The 16,451-nt window shown below is 46.5% G+C and overlaps 1 protein-coding gene across 3 annotated transcripts in view; it reads right to left on the reverse strand.

Moving 5' to 3' along the window:
- Window positions 1-16,451, reverse strand: part of NRG3 (neuregulin 3) — an 805,324-nt gene that overhangs the window by 726,017 nt on the left and 62,856 nt on the right. The gene's annotated exons all lie outside the window — the stretch shown is intronic.

Below are 16,451 nucleotides of genomic sequence, written 5' to 3' on the forward strand. Positions count from 1 at the left end.
TTAGTTTACAATCCACAAGTACCCCAAGGTCTCGTTCACACACAGTGCTACCTAGAAGCGTATCCCCCATCCAGTAGGCATGCTTTTCATTTTTCTGACCCAGATGCATAACTTTACACTTATCTTTATTAAATTGCATCTTGTTCTCATTTGCCCATTTTTCCATTGTGTTCAGATCTCGTTGAACTCTGTCTCTATCTTCCGGAGTATTTGCCAGTCCTCCCAATTTGGTGTCATCTGCAAACTTCATGAGTAGTCCCTCCACCCCCTCATCTAGATCATTAATAAATATGTTAAAAAGTACCGGCCCGAGCACCGAACCCTGAGGTACCCCGCTAATCACCTCTCTCCAGTCTGATGAAACACCATTGACAACAACTCTTTGAGTGCGGTTCTCTAACCAATTCCCTATCCACCTAACGATCTGAAAATCCAGATTGCAGTCCTTCAACTTATCCATCAGAACATCATGGGGAACCTTGTCAAAAGCTTTACTAAAATCCAAGTAAATGACATCAACCAAATTTCCCCGATCCAGCAAACCTGTTACTTGGTCAAAAAAGGAAACTAGGTTGGTTTGGCAGGACCTGTTGGAGACAAATCCATGCTGACTTCCTTGGATCACCAAATTGTCCTCCAGATGTTTGCAGATCGCTCCCTTTAATATCTGCTCCATTATCTTCCCCACAACAGAGGTCAGACTCACTGGTCTGTAGTTTCCCGGGTCATCCTTCCTCCCTTTTTTGAAGATCGGAATAACGTTTGCTCTTTTCCAGTCCTCCGGGACATCTCCAGTCCTTAAAGAGGTTCCGAAGATGATGGACAAGGGCTGTGCAAGTTCTCTGGAAAGTTCTTTGAGTACTCTCGGGTGCATTTCATCTGGACCAGGGGATTTGAACTCATCCAGTGCAGCTAAATGCCTCTCGACAACCTCTCTATCCATGTTAACCTGCCACCCAGACACTATCCTTTGGCTACAGCCATCTCTAGATGTGCCTAAACACTTTGACCTGTGGGAAAAAACAGATGTAAAATAGGCACTAAGCCTTTCTGCTTTCTCTGCATCTTTCGTTAGAGTTTGTCCATCCGCACCCGACAGTGGGCCTATTGCCTCCTTTACTTTACGTTTGCTCCTCACATAACTGAAAAATCTTTTCTTGTTACAATGGGCTTCCCTGGCCAATCTTAGCTCACTCTCAGCTTTGGCCTTTTAGACATATAAACACAGTCAAATACCAGTAAAACAAAGTTGAAATCAAGTTATAAAAACAGTTATAAAAATCAATCATGTGACTCGTCAGTCAGCATAATGATTTTAAAATCCGTCATCATATAGTTGAATAGCAACGAACCCAGTATGACATCGTCATATGATCACCTGGAGCTGATCTTCCATCAGGGGGTATTTTCAGTAGGGGAGGCCTAGTAGGTTGTGTTCTTTACCTTATGGAATGGTCTGCCTGAAGAAGTCAAGAAGGCCCGTACTGTCCCAGCTTTCCGCAAACTAAGTAAAACTGAATTATTTATGGTATGGATGGATGGGTACAAAAGGGGAAAATGTAGCTTGTGTCGAACAAACTGAATCAGGAAGTTCATTCACAAACTGAACTGGTTATGGTTTGTGAACCCAAAAACTCCATTGAAGGAGACCGTGGCCTATTATGCAATGTTGGATAATGCACTTTCAATGTGTTTTTGCTGCTGGATTTTCCTGTGCGGAACAGGATAATCTACTTCTAAAGTGCACTGAAAGTGCATTATCCAACGTGTGCATAATGGGTTTGTGATCCCTTTGAACAGAGTTTGCAGAAAGTCCCAAAAACAGCTGAGCAGCAGGAACAAGTGTTCTCACCTGTTCAGCTTTTTCTCTTTTTTTGCAGTTTTCATAGGTAATAGAAAACGAGGGATTAAAGAAGAGTCCATTTAAACCCCTGCTTTCTGCTCTATCCATGAAATGCCACAAGCTGTTTTTAAAAGTTTGTGGACATTTATGAGGGTAGACCCGTCAGAAAGTTCAGTTTGCAAACCATAAATGGCAAAATTTTGCTTTCTAACTCAGTTTGTGCCCATCTCTATTCAAGTGGGTTTTTCTTTGCAGGCCAAAGCCTTGCCCTGCTTTAAATGAAACCCTTCCAGGGCCATCAAGGAACCATAGGGTTCCCAAAACCCTGGTTGAGAAAGCCTGGTGTAAATAAAAACACATCAAGTTACTGATTGTGTATCTTGGCACTCAAACTCAAAATAGTGCAGCCAGTCAGTGAGCCTCTTTGAACAGCTTTTTCTGATAGAAAAAGTGAAATCTGCACACCACAATGATGGAAGCGACAGAAGTCCAAACTTACTGAAGATCTGACATTTCGCAATGTTCCCAGCTCCTCAGGAAAGTAAATTGGCAGTGGGCAGAGATGTGTGTTGTTACGAACCTATGTAGGCATGACACATTTTCTTCTAAGGTTTTTTTTTAGGAGTCTCACAGATGGCTTGCTTGCTGCCACTTGTTGCTGATGATGACGGAAGGACATTTGTACTGGGGTGTGTGTGCGCATACGAGATTCCCCCCTTTGACTGCAGATCTCCCACTTTGCTTACACCACTTTGGGTGGTTTTGCTGACTAATAGGGACCAAATTTCAGGAGAAGGGATATGGTGGGCTCTTGTGGTCAAACTCAGGAGGAAGGGAAGCTCCTGCTGTTCACCCAGTGATCCCTGACCTTTTTGAGTCTGCAAGCACCTTTGGAATTCTGACATGGCATGATGGCCACAGCCAGAAAATGGCGGCTGTAAAATGGCTTCTGTAGGAAGTGGAGCCAGCCACAAAATGGTTGTCCCAGCTTACCATCAGGCACGTAGCCCCACCTGGCCCTAGCCACTTTCTAGAAATACTTGGCAGACATCAGGAAATATGGCATTGGGAGCCAGGGCACCCACAGACACAACATTGGGGAAGCCTGATGAACGGCATGCAAGACAACATCCGCCAGCTTTATTCCATGTCTTCGGGGGAAATTATCTCTATTGCCTAGAGATCAATCGTAAGCGGGAGGGGGGTTCCACACCCCAACTGGAGGGTGGCAACCCTAGTGTGAATCAAAATGGAAACTCACCTGCATGCTTAAATGGGTTGTGCTGTGAATCGGCGAGGAAGTCTCTGGGTAACCGTAACTGCTATAGCTGTAGAAAGATGAATTCCCATTGTCTCAATGCTTTAACTGGAGATGTTCTTCATGTATTCAGTCGTGCATGATGCTGCAAACTGCATATTTATAAACTACGTATTTATATAATATATATATGTGTGCGTGTGTTGGAGTCCTATTGGAGTCCTGTTGGAGTCAGAGCCTATTTGTAGCAACTCTAAGTTTCTCCATAGCTATTCAACCAGGCTGTTCCCCTAAAAGCCCTTATGTCAGATTAGTATCTCACTGGCCCCAGGCCAAAGCCTCGCAGAACAGCTCCGTTTTACAGGCCCAGTGGAACTGTGCCAGCTCTGGCGGGGCCAGGATCTCCTCCTGGAACTCATTGCACCAAGTAGGGGCCAGGATAGAAAACATGCTGGCCCTAGCTGAGGCCAAACATACTTCCTTAGGGTCAGAGATCACTAGCCAGCGGGTATTGGCCGAGCAAAAGGCTCTTTGGGGAACATAGGAAGGGGATCCCTCAGGTATGCTGGGCACAGACTGCGAGTGGCCTTAAAGATGAGTACCAAACCTTAAACCTGATCTGGAATTCAACTAAGAGCTGGGCAGTAAGCCTCTTTGGGCCCTCCAAGATGTACTCATGAGGCTCCTGGCTGCTGCATTCTGGACCAGTTTCTGGATCAGGGATAAGCCTGTGTAGAGAGATTTATAGAAATACTCTATAACATGGTGGTCCCCAACCACCGGGCCTCGGCTTCCTTCCCCCCCCCCCCCCCCCGCAGTAAGAAACTTCCCAGGCCGCAAGCAAAGCGGCCGCAAAAGCGGCCGATTAGCTTGTGGCCCAGCAAGTTTCTTTTTGTGAAAGGGGGGGAGGGAAGCAGGGTATGCGCGTTTGCACCATGCACGTCTGCAAATGTGCATACATGGCAGTTTCGCACATGCACAAAAGTGCCGTGCATGCTCATTTGCATGACCCGGCTGCACATGCGCATTACACGTGCGCGGCATGAGTGGCTGGGGGATCACCCTCCCCACCGCCGCCGGTCTGCAGCCTTAAAAAGGTTGTGGACCACCGCTATAATACACCTATTTTGATTCTCACTCTCTCTCACACACACACACACACACACACACACTTGTGTCTAAGAGACAATTCCTTTAATGGCAGTAAAGTCACCCACAAAGTGTCACTGGTAGGGTAGCCAGGCTCCCACTGGGACTAGGGGAACCCCTATTTTGCCATGGCTCTCCCTGCTTTGGGCTTTCAGAAAATGGGGGGGAGGGGAGAATCCCGTTCAAAACAGTTGCTTTCGTGGTGATTCCCCTGAACTCCCTGGGACCAGACTTCATCCAAAATTGACATCAGCATGCCAGGATTGTTTGGAGGGGGGTGCTCCGATTTGGGGGCAGAACTTTACGGTAAATTAGCTTCATTGCCATAGTGTTTCCCCCAAATTAGAGCCTTGTCCGTCCCAACATTTCTGATATGCCGGTATCACTTCCGTGTGACATCAATATGCCGGATGTTCTCCTGGGGTTTGGGTCCATGTGGGGCCCCCACAGCTGCTGGGGGGAATGTCAGTGCAACTGCCAACCCCAGTCATGGAGCAAGGCTATACAGAGCTCTAGTTGTAGCTTTTCAGAAATGTCAAGCTTAAGCAGTATGCATTTTACTCGCAGCCCACCCCAAAGGCTTTACCTAGCCCCAGGCACTTATTAAAAGCACTGGACAGGCACCAGGAAAGGTGTTAGTGGGTCCCATGGTGCCCACGGGCTCTGTGTTGGGGACCTCTGCTGTAGACCATGAACGTTGATGTACACTAATGACGCAGTTCTAATCTGAGTTATAGCCTTCCGAGTCCATTAAAAGCAATGGCTCTGGAAAGGGTGAAACTGTGCTTAAGACTGCACTGTCATTGATTTTTAAGGCGTCACCGAACTCCTCATATAAGTAGAACAATCGCAGCTCCCCCTCGGGACTTTTTAAATATTGGATTTCATGGTACACGTGTCCAGAAATATTCTCTTCTTATAAACTCTGAAAGCCTCCTTATTAAACTCTATACGGTTTTAGTAGCTCTTTGCCTTTACATGAGCCATAACAATATTTTTTAAAAATATTATTTCTGCCTGAAATCTTCTGAAGTGCCTCAGTGTGCTAGAAATACATGTGGAGGGAACCCTTAGCCAACCCTTGAAGGGCCTTCTGAGGTGTAAGAGAAAGCTTTCACAGGAAGTGTGGAGTCATTACAAAGCAGGCTAATTCTAGTTTCTCTAAATACACCATTAAAAAGTTAAAAGAGTCTGCTAGGGTTTGCTGCCCGAGGATGCAGTGATGGCCAAAGGCACAGGCAGCTTTAAAAGGGGATTAGGCCAGGAGGACTGCAAGGCCAACAAACCGGTCAGTCCTAGAGGAGATCAGCCCTGCCTGCTCCTTAGAAGGCCAGATCCTGAAGATGAAACTCAAATACTTTGGCCACCTCATGAGAAGGAAGGACTCCCTGGAGAAGAGCCTAATGCTGGGGGCGATCAAGGGCAAAAGAAGAAGGGGACGACAGAGAATGAGGTGGCTGGATGGAGTTACTGAAGCAGTCGGTGCAAACTTAAATGGACTCTGGAGAATGGTAGAGGACAGGAAGGCCTGGAGGATCATTGTCCATGGGATCGCGATGGGTCGGACACGACTTCGCACCTAACAGCAACAACAGGCCAGGAGGCAACATCAAGGGAACACCTTGACCTCTCTGCCCTGTTACTGGCTTTTGAGAGGAAATGGATGGCCACTGTGGAAGACAGGAAGCTGGACAAGATGGACCACTTCTCTGATCCATCAGGGCTCTTCTGATCTTCTTATGCCCTCTTTAGCTGCATCTTTCTTTTCTCCCTTTCAGTTAACCTCCCATTACCCACCCAGTCCAGTACTGCTTAGGTTGGCCATAGGTCTTCCCAACATTGAGGCCAGCAGTCTTCTGCAGGTTTGCTACCCAAGACCCTTTCAACGGGAGGTGGGCCTTGGAATCACTTCCATGCCAGACTTTCTCCAGTGCTCAGCTGGGCCCCCTCCTACCCGCCCGTTTCTACATCTCCAGTACTTCCGTGAGCAACTTCGACAAACCGGTGGATCAGAAAAGCTTGTTAAGAATCTGACCCAACGTTGGCACCTTGAGGCTGGAGGCATTCATGTTTTATTCTGGGATGAAGGAAAACTCGATTCGGCCTAGCGGGAGAGCTGTCATTTTGCTTTCCAGCTGCTTACCCTGGGTGTCTTTTGGGTCTACGCTATGCAGGTTCTGTGTGACAGGCACACCTGATCAGGTCTTGTATTCACTTGTGTTTTTCGCTGTTTGTGCAGTGTTGGCACCACCTCTCTTTCTAAACCAATTAACTGCATAGATTTCACTTGGAAGTTCCTGCTTTTTACAGCACAGCTGTGTTCAGTACACACTGGGAATGTCGAACTGCACCACGCTCTGGCATTTCGGTCTGACTTGCAGGTGACAGGCCCTTCCTGGCCGCCAGCAAGGAGTGGGAGGTAGGGTTACCACCTCCACGTTGGGAGGATTCTTGGAGATTTGAAGGATGGATCCTGTGGCCAGCAACTTCAGTGGGGTATAATGCCATAGGGACCACCCTCCAAAGCAGCCGTTTTCTCCAGAAGAAGAGTTGGTTCTTATATGCTGCTTTTCTCTAGCCAAAGGAGTCTCAAAGCAGCTTACAATCACCTTCCCTTCCTCTCCGCACAACAGGCACCCTGGGAGGGAGGTGGGGCTGAGAGAGCCCTGAGATTATTGCTCAGTCAGAACAGCTCTATCAGGAGTCTCAAAGTGGCTTACAATTGCCTTCCCCATTCCTCTCTCCACAACAGACACCCTGGGAGGGAGGGGAGGCTGAGAGAGCCCTGATATTACTGAAGAAGAAGAAGAGTTGGTTCTTATATGCTGCTTTTCTCTACCTGAAGGAGTCTCAAAGTGGCTTCCATTTGCCTTCCCTTTCCTCTCCTCACAACAGACACCCTGTGAGGTAGATGAAGCTGAGAGAGCCCTGATATCACTGCCCGGTCAGAACAGCTGTATCAGTGCCATGGTGAGCCCAAGGTCACCCAGCTGGTTGCATGTGAAGGAAGAGCGCAGTATCAAACCCGGCTCACCAGATCAGAAGTCCATGCTCCTACCCACTGCACCAGGCTGGTCTCTTTATTCTGGAGATAAGCTGTAAATCTGGGGGATCCCCAGGTCCCACCTGGAGGCTGCCATCCCTGAGTCCATATGTATTGGTCCATTGCATAGTTGGCTCTTTTCTCCTCAGAATGGCCCTGTGATATAGCTTAGGCTGTTTGACCGGCCTAAGGTCACTCAGCCAGTTTGTGTGGTAGAGAAGGGTGTCAAAGCTGGGATTCCCAGAACTTAGTCCACACTGGTGTTCTCTTAATGCCCAACAAACTGCCGTTAAATTTTGAAATTTTGAAATTTTGAAATTTAAAATTTATTCAGATTTCATAATTGCGTATAAATGGAACGTTTAAACGACCGAGGTGGAGAGATCATGTACCCTGCCCTGAGCTGGGTAGGGGTGGTATATAAATTAAATAAGCAAACAAATATATGTATGTCATGTGGAGCCTTTACAACTGGCATGCTTAAAATAAGATCCTAGGTTCATCATGGGGCATAACCAGGAGCTCTCCTGACCCCAAGGCCTCTGGCACTTTGAGTGTTGCTCCCCAAAACTCAGAAGTAGAGCCCTCTCAGTCTAAAAGTCAGATAAATAATGAATGTGTATGTTCGCTCTGAAAATATACTCTATTTCTCTAGATGTCAACTCTAGGTTGGGAACTTAGTTGATTAGGCAGACCCTGCGTACACTTTTAAAGGAGACAGCACCCCTTTCTTCTAATTTCTCCGTTGTCCCCTTCTTCTAATAAAAATGTCAGTGTTGTCCCCTTTTTTATAAAAGGTATATACTTGCTATAGCGTTACTTTGTGTCATGGAGTGTCAGAAGATTTACGATAAGGCGCTGAAAGGCTGAAATTTGCTGTGTAAGATAACCTCACTGGAGAAATATTTGTGTGACAATCGTGATGAAAAGAAAAGCCCCCTTCTACTAGGTCTACCTAAATTTTTGTACGGTTTCTGTCACTGAAGAACAACGGTACACTCAGGGGCTTTCTGCACTCCTTCAAAATCGCACAATGGTTGCCAATTGAAATCACTACAGTTTTGCCATTATGCACAATGTCGTTGACAATCTGCCACACACCTGAAACCAATCCGCAAAAAGCGCTTCCTTGTAGCGCTTTCAGGGAAATCCCCAAAAGTGGATTCACCCTCCAGAAAGCGCTACACTCCTGCAACCAATCTGCAACACTAGCGGGGAAGTTCTGTGCATTACCATTGTTGTGGTTTCTGCAAAGTCCCTCCCCCTGGCTCTCTCCTCTGATCTTCTGGCGAAGCGATCGCCATTTTTTTTTCTCCGAGCGAGCGGAGATCAACGCACCGGCGAGCCTCCGTTTAGCCAGTGAGGCTTCCCCGGCTGTAGTCCCTCCCCAGAGCTGTTTACAGTCACTAAGTACAAACAACAGAGAAGCCGGTTTGCTGATTTATTTTCCCTTTATTTTTCACACTGTTTTTGGCCGAAAATCGCGCCCGTGAGGGGGGGGATTTTTTTTTCACTCGGGGGGAGCGTGGCAACGATGAAACGGCAGCTCAAACACACCTGCCAGCTGGATGGGTCTCTCCGTTGCAACGAAGCAACGCATATTCGTTGCAATGGGTGTGTTAAAAAAAAAAACCTTTCTTAAAGGGAAAGGGACTGTTTGGGAGCATGATAACGGCCACCCATTGGCTGCTTGACGGCCAGGGGCGGGACGAGCTCAGCAATAGCGCTTCCTTTCTAGCGATTTTTGCCGAGACCGGAAGCCTGTGGGAAATGATGGAAACGCAACTGGATTCCACTACAAAGGCAGGTATGCATAACGACGAATTCCACTATTTTAAATGGTGATTTTTCGTTCAGCAAACAATTTGCTACAAGGATCCCGGTGTGGAAAGCCCCTCAATGTGTTTATTAAACATTTTTCTAATCGTCGTACTTTCATGAATGCAGGATATTTAACCCCTGTCCCTTTTTTACCAGCCCAATGTCCCCTTTCTGTATCAAGGAAATATGCCCAGCCTGTCCGGGAGATATGCAGGTGGATTCTGTGGAGGGGAAGGAGCCCAGCAAGGCTGTAATGCTGGCGTCTGCTGTCATGTCTCACCCTTGATTCATGCCAGCTTGGCTGTTTTCTCCCGTCCTGGAGCTTGAAGCTTCTCTTAAGCAGCCCCCATTTGCTCATTTTACACTACATAAAGAGCCAGCTTGATGCAGTGGTTAGGAGTGCAGACTTCTAATCTGGAGAGCCAGGTTTCATTCCCTGCTCCTCCAGATGCAGCCAGCTGGGTGTCCTTGGGCTTGCCAAAGCACTGATAAAGCACTGTTCTGACTGAGCAGTAATATCAGGGCTCTCTCAGCCTTGCCCATCTCACAGGGTGTCTGTTGTGGGGAGAGGAAAGGGAAGGGGAATATAAGCCACTTTGAGACTCCTTCGGGTAGAGAAAAAGTGGCATATAAGAACCAACTCTTCTTTTTTCTTCATCTGTGTTCTTATCTATGTTCCCTTGAATTATGCATAACCCTCTAGTGCAGGGGTAGTCAACCTGTGGTCCTCCAGATGTTCATGGACTACAATTCCCATGAGCCCCTGCCAGCATTTGCTGGCAGGGGCTCATGGGAATTGTAGTCCATGAACATCTGGAGGACCACAGGTTGACTACTCCTGCTCTAGTGGACTTAGCACCTAGACAGTCGAATTGTCTCCTGTTTTGGCACTCTGTTAGATCAAACATGGTTACAGTGGGAACGTGGACTGCATCCCCCCCCCGGAACTTGGGTTCAGGGGTGTGTGGGTCCCAAAGATATAACTGGCCATGCTTGCCCTGGTTCTTTGTCTTCGGCAGTGCTTATCTGTCACTGATTCTCCTGTAGATGCTACCTGTCCCCAATAAAGACTGATTGAGGTTGTCCCAATGCCCAGGACTCCTCTGTGTTTGTCTTGAGAGGATTTTGGAACAGCACCATGGGGTCGTGACCTCTATTCCCCCCAAAGCCCCCATTTTACCTGATCTCCATATTCTAGAGTAGCGATCCCCAACCTGTGGGCTGCGGACCACATGTGGTCCGTCGACTAATTGGAGGTGGGCCGTGAAGGACGCCTTCTCTCCCCCCCCCGGCCCTTTACTTCATCCCCCCCCCCCGGCCCTTTACAACACACTTCGGGTGTCATTGTCTCCCATCACTCCCAGATGGGACTATCTCGTTGCAGAGAAACAAGCTCAGGGTTCCCATTGATTTGTCATTGTCATGAGTTAAAATTTCCATGAAAATAAAATGTTCCTTGTGTTCATTGTTGTGGCGTGTCTGTATCTTATTTTGAAGGGATGTTTAAACATTACCATAGCGATCAGAGAGCGTTAGGGCAGTGGTTGAGAGTAGAGGACTAAACTACCCCCCCCCCCACCGGGCCTCCGTAAAAGGCGTTGAGTGGTCCCCGGTGAGTGGTCCCCGGTGATAAAAAGGTTGGGGACCACTATTCTAGAGTATTGCTGTAATTCTGTAGGAACTCCAGTCCCTACCCTGGCTGCTAATGATGCTAGCCATGAACCATACAAATAGCTAGAGAGAGTAAGGATGGGGAACTCTGCATTCATGCGTAATGTCTAACTCGGCTCCCAGTGAATGGTATCATTCTATTTTAGTGCCTAAACCTTTTACCAGGTTTACTGGAAGCTGCCAAAGAACGCAGCATGTGGGTGGGTGGGTGGGGGAACTTTTGCAGATTAAATGTGTGTATATATGATGTAATGTGGGTGGATGAAATCTTGACATCCCATCAGTCGATAAGCGCGCATTATAATTGAAACCTTATCTTCCTCTCGGTTTCTGCCGCTAATTTCTGAATGGGCCCTCCGGTTGTGTGGGTAGAAGTACCGTATATGCACTCTCTCTCTCTCTCTCTCTCATGTATTATATATGTACACATAAAACTCAAAGTGCTCCTGCATAATGTCCTTTGGAAAATATCACGGCTTGTTTTGATGTGCCGTTTCCAATGCCATTAGAGGATAATACATCAACCGCCGGTAGATGCTGAAACAAGTGGTGATCGGGTGGTTCCAGACCTAGCAGACTTGCTCTCTGGATATTTCCAATCTCTTTTTCAAAAGAATATTTAGGCTGTTTGGTGTCTTTTTTGTTTTTATTTAAAAACACTTCCACCAGGCCTGGTATAGTTGTGCATGTGTGGAATTTGACCCCCGATGCAAAATCCGGCTACTGATGGGGGAAAACCCTGTTTCTTTTTCGCTTCTTCAGTAAAATTTGGTTTGGACCTTCAAGGCCATTCTCTTGAGGGCCAGTGCACCTGAAGGACCATCTAACTCAAGGGTGGTCAAACTGCGGCCCTCCAGATGTCCATGGACTACAATTCCCAGAAGCCCCTGCCAGCATTCGCTGGCAGGTGCTCCTGGGAATTGTAGTCCATGGACATCTGGAGGGCCGCAGTTTGACTACCCCTGATCTAACTCCTTACGCCCATCACAGGGCTTTCCGCTCTGCAAATTCTAATAGGCTGGTGATCCCTGGCTCACGTGAAGTTCACCTGGTTTTGACCTGGTGGAATGAGCTCCCAGAAGAGCAAAGAGCTGTGATGGAACTAATGTGGTTCCACAGGGCCTGCAAGACAGATCTCTTCTGCCAGGCATTTGGTTGAGGCCAGGCTAGGAAGATCTTGAGCCCGTCCTCCAAATGCTTCAAGCCTTAACATCTTACCTGGGGGAAAAAAATGGCAGATGGGGGGAGAGATTAGGCATGGGGGTGGTAGCTGCGTTGATTTTAATATTGGATGCTGTGGCTGTTATTTATAACACTGTGTTTTATATCCGTTGGAAGTTGGCTGGACCAGGAGTGGTGGCCTATAAGTTTAATAAATAAATGAAATAAAACAATAAAGTGAATTTTTGACTCCTGGGTTTTTAGAGAGATGATGAAATCTCCGGGGGCTGTAACTATGAAAAAAATCTGCTCTACGGTTGAGGAAGGGGCTTCCATAGAACATCATGCATTACTGCTATTTCTCTCCTCTTTTTTTTTAATTCTGAGCTGGTCAACCGTATCTAAAAGCATTCAAGAAGAATTGCCCAAGTAGCCAAACCAGTTGATTCTCAATTCCAGCCTATGTTTAGAGCTGCTGTGCTTGATTCTTATAAATCAGCCCCAGGTAATAGTCCCTGTACTGTGTTTTGGATGTGCTCTATCATATCCAGAGAGTGCATTGCCCATCCAGATTCACGTGGCGCAGGGAAAGCTTTCTTCATCTTTCTTGTGTGTAATGTCTCAGTAGTTCTCTCTGGCAGCATTCACCCATTTTGCATTTGATATTTCAGCATCTACGGTTGACTTGGCTTTAATGAAAGCTTGATAGGCCTTTCATTTCTTCCTGGCAGGTAGAAAACATATGTGATCTATATATTTACACCAAAATTTGGTCTGGCTTCAAGAATGCTTCTCGGATGGAATACAGAGATACAGGCTTACACATGCAGTTCCCCCAAGTGTATAAACTGACTAGTGTTTATGTCAGATAGCAGGGGTCTCTCATTCTTTTGAGTCTGTAGGCACTTTGGTGCAGTGGTGTAGTGGTTAAGGGACAGCAACTCTAGCAAGAAGTCTCCTTTGGGTGTAACAGTTGTAGCAGAGCCAAATCCAAAATAAGTCTAGATCCCCCAAAGCAGGCTTTCTCAACTAGGGGTTTCTTGATGACCCTAAATGGATGGGAGTTAATTTTTGTATATAATTTTTAAAAATTATTAAATGTTCCGTTTTGGGCACCCCAGTTGAAAAGGGATGTTGACAAACTGGAACGTGTCCAGAGGAGGGCAAAAAAGATGGTTAGGGGATTGGAGAACAAGACGTATGAAGAAAGGTTGGGGGAGCTTGGTCTGTTTAGCCTAGAGAGGAGACGACTGAGAGGGGATCTCATAACCATCTTCAAGTATTTAAGAGGCTGTCATATGGAGGATGGAGCAGAGTTGTTCTCTCTGACCAGAACCAATGGGATGAAATTATTCCAAAAGAAATTCTGTCTAAACATCAGGAAGAAATTCCTGACAGTTAGAGCGGTTTCTCAATGGAATAGGTTTCCTCAGGAGGTGGTGGGTTCTCCATCTTTGGAAACTTTTTAACAGAGGCTGGATAGCCATCTGACGGAGAGGCTGATTCTGTGAAGGCTTAAGGGGGTGGCAGGTTACAGTGGATGAGCAATAGGGTTGTGAGTGTCCTGCATAGTGCAAGGGGTTGGACTAGATGACCCATGAGACCCCTTCCAACTCTATGATTCTATGATTCTATGATTCTAAGACTGTGACTGGCCCAAGGTCACCCAACTGGCTGCATGTGGAGGAGTGGGGAATGAAACCCGGCTCTCCAGATTAGAATCTGCCACTCTTAACCACTACACCAAACTACTCCTTGTCACTTTCCTCTGCACCCACATCCTTTTGGAAGCAAGGCCTCCAGAACTGCACAGAATACATGGATCAGCTTGGGAGCTAGAAGAAAACATTTCTGGCCACAGTAGACAATTGGCTCCATTGTTAAATGTTTATCAGGTGATATAACCATATATGGTCATGTTCTGGTTCTGGTAACTGCTTTAAGGCCATATGTGGTCAGGGCTCAGTATACCTGAGGGACCGCCTCCCTGCCTATGCCCCTCAAAGAGCTCTATGGTCCACCACCACCAACTGGCTAATGATCCCTGGCCCTAAAGAAGCCCGCCTGGCCTCAGCCAGGGCCAGAGCTTTCTCTGTTCTGGCCCCCACCTGGTGGAATGAGCTCCTGGAGGAGATCAGGGCCCTGACGGAGCTAAAACAGTTCTGCAGGGCCTGCAAAAGGGAGCTCTTCCACCAGGCATTTGGCTGAGGCCGAGCAAAACCACGAACACCTACAGGTCCCCTGCTCCCTCCCTCCCTCCCAGAAATCCCCTCATGCGTTCTGCCCCTTGACCTGTTTGCATTGTTATAGTTATCTTTGTTACAGTCATTAATGTTAAAATTATCATTGTTGTAGTTATCTATTTATTGTGGTAAAACGAAGTTCTTTGTATTGTTCTATGTAAACTGCACCCTTATTATTTATTTATTTAGATTTTATACCACCCCTCCCCTGAGCCTAGGAGAGGGTGGCATATAAATAAACTAATAAACAAACAAACAAACAAAATGTCAACCTGCCCCCCTGCAAATGGTCAATGAGTGTCCCGCATAGTGCAAGGGGTTGGACTAGATGACCCATGAGACCCTCCCAACTCTATGATTCAAGGACTGTGACTGGCCCAAGGTCACCCAACTGGCTGCATGTGAAGGTGTGAGAACGAGGAAAGCCCCTGATGGGCATATATGTTTCCCAACCATATTCTGTATGATTGCACTAGTTCTGGGGTTTCTTGAAGTCTGAAGAATGTTTCAGGGGTTTCTCAACAGTAAAAAAGTTGAGAGAGGCTGCTCCAGAGCTACCCCTGGTTGTGTTCATTTTCCCCTTTTCTTGTCCAGTATTCTTGGAGGGAAATGTGGGCGAGAGCCTCACTCGATGTAGCCTGCTAGCACTGGGTCTCTGTAGCTTACTGCCTCTGAACATGGAGCCACTGTGGCCTGATGGATGTTTATGGAAATTTATCAGGAAAATTTTTTTCACAGTCAGAGTAGTTCAGCAGTGGAATAGGCTGCCTAAGGAGGTGGTGAGCTCCCCCTCACTGGCAGTCTTCAAGCAAAGGTTGGATACACACTTTTCTTGGATGCTTTAGGATGCTTTGGGCTGATCCTGTGTTGAGCAGGGGGTTGGACTACATGGCCTGTATGGCCCCTTTCCAACTCTATGATTCTATGATTCTATGATTCTATGTTGGACTTGTAAGTGGGAGACGTGGGTTTGAATGGCCTGCAATTGTTGTGAGGTTAAAATGGAGGAGAGGGGGGAGTGACGTAATCTACTTTGGTTCCCCTCCGGGGGAAAGGTGAGATATAGAACATGATGCATGAGGCAGCAGAGAGATCCAGAGATTATTTTGCATTGAAGAATGTGGGTAAAATAAGGCCAGCGAAGGATGGCTGCATATTTTGGTGGAGATCCAACTGGAATAATGCAGATGTGCCCTTAGCTGTAATTGCATTGAAAGGGAGAACCCTCTCTGATTTTGGTCATGTGGTTGCTTTTGTCTATTATCCTGGCATCTATAATTTACCCCTAATGTTCCATAATTTCACAGTTCTTTCAATTAGCACATGAAGCCGGAAACAAAACTGGATATTGTAATACGGAACGTCTCTTGTATGTGGTGGATGAAGGTCACCAGGGGCCACTGACTGAATAAAATCCGATTTCACCCACAAGCCAAGGCCTAATGGAATTTCATCCTTCGGAATCCAGCTTGACACTCAATAAATGCTCTCTTCAGTTAGCAAGATATTTCCTGAACAGGACTGGTTGCAATTGTCTTTTGAAATTAGAAACAAATGATGCATCCCCATCCTTATTTCCAGTTTTAAACCTCACTGCTCTTTTTACCTGTCAGGCTTTGGCCTAAACTGTGTTTTCTTGTGGTAGAAGGCAAGTGGAAAAAAGCACCATTTCCCCCTTTTGCCATGCTGGTGGGCCGCTTCAAGAAAACCCCAGTTGCTGAAGTCTGCCCCTGTAATTCCAGGGAGATGGAGTTAATCGAACACGCCCTCTTAAGGTGACCCACCTTAAACTCTGTAAGAAATAAATTCATCCTCCCATTACTCAGGGATTCCTCCAACAGCTCAAACAAAGAAAAAGTAAAATTCCTCCTGTGGAATAGTAGGGGCCATATTATTAAGCAGGTTGCCAAATTTTGTGCGCATGTACTTAGCACACGGGAAAGACAGTGAAGATTTTTAAAGGAATTTTACTATGCATTTTTTATAATGTACCCATCAATTATACCATTTTATATATTTTAAATTTTGTACTGGCTCCCTGATTATGCAATTTTCTGCTCTGAAATGTTTTTTTCCCCCTTGCAATCTGTTTTATCTGACCGCAGTGCTGTATTAAAATAAATTTGAAATTCCCCCGGGGAGAGTTGCTTGGTGTCACATTTAAAAGCAGCAACCTCTAATCCAAAATAAATAAAAATAATCTAGAGAACCGGGTTTGATTCCCCACTCCTCCTCCACCTGCAGCCAGCTGGATGACCTTGG

This window comes from Paroedura picta, chromosome 8 (assembly GCF_049243985.1).
Source record: "Paroedura picta isolate Pp20150507F chromosome 8, Ppicta_v3.0, whole genome shotgun sequence".
NCBI lineage: Eukaryota > Metazoa > Chordata > Lepidosauria > Squamata > Gekkonidae > Paroedura > Paroedura picta.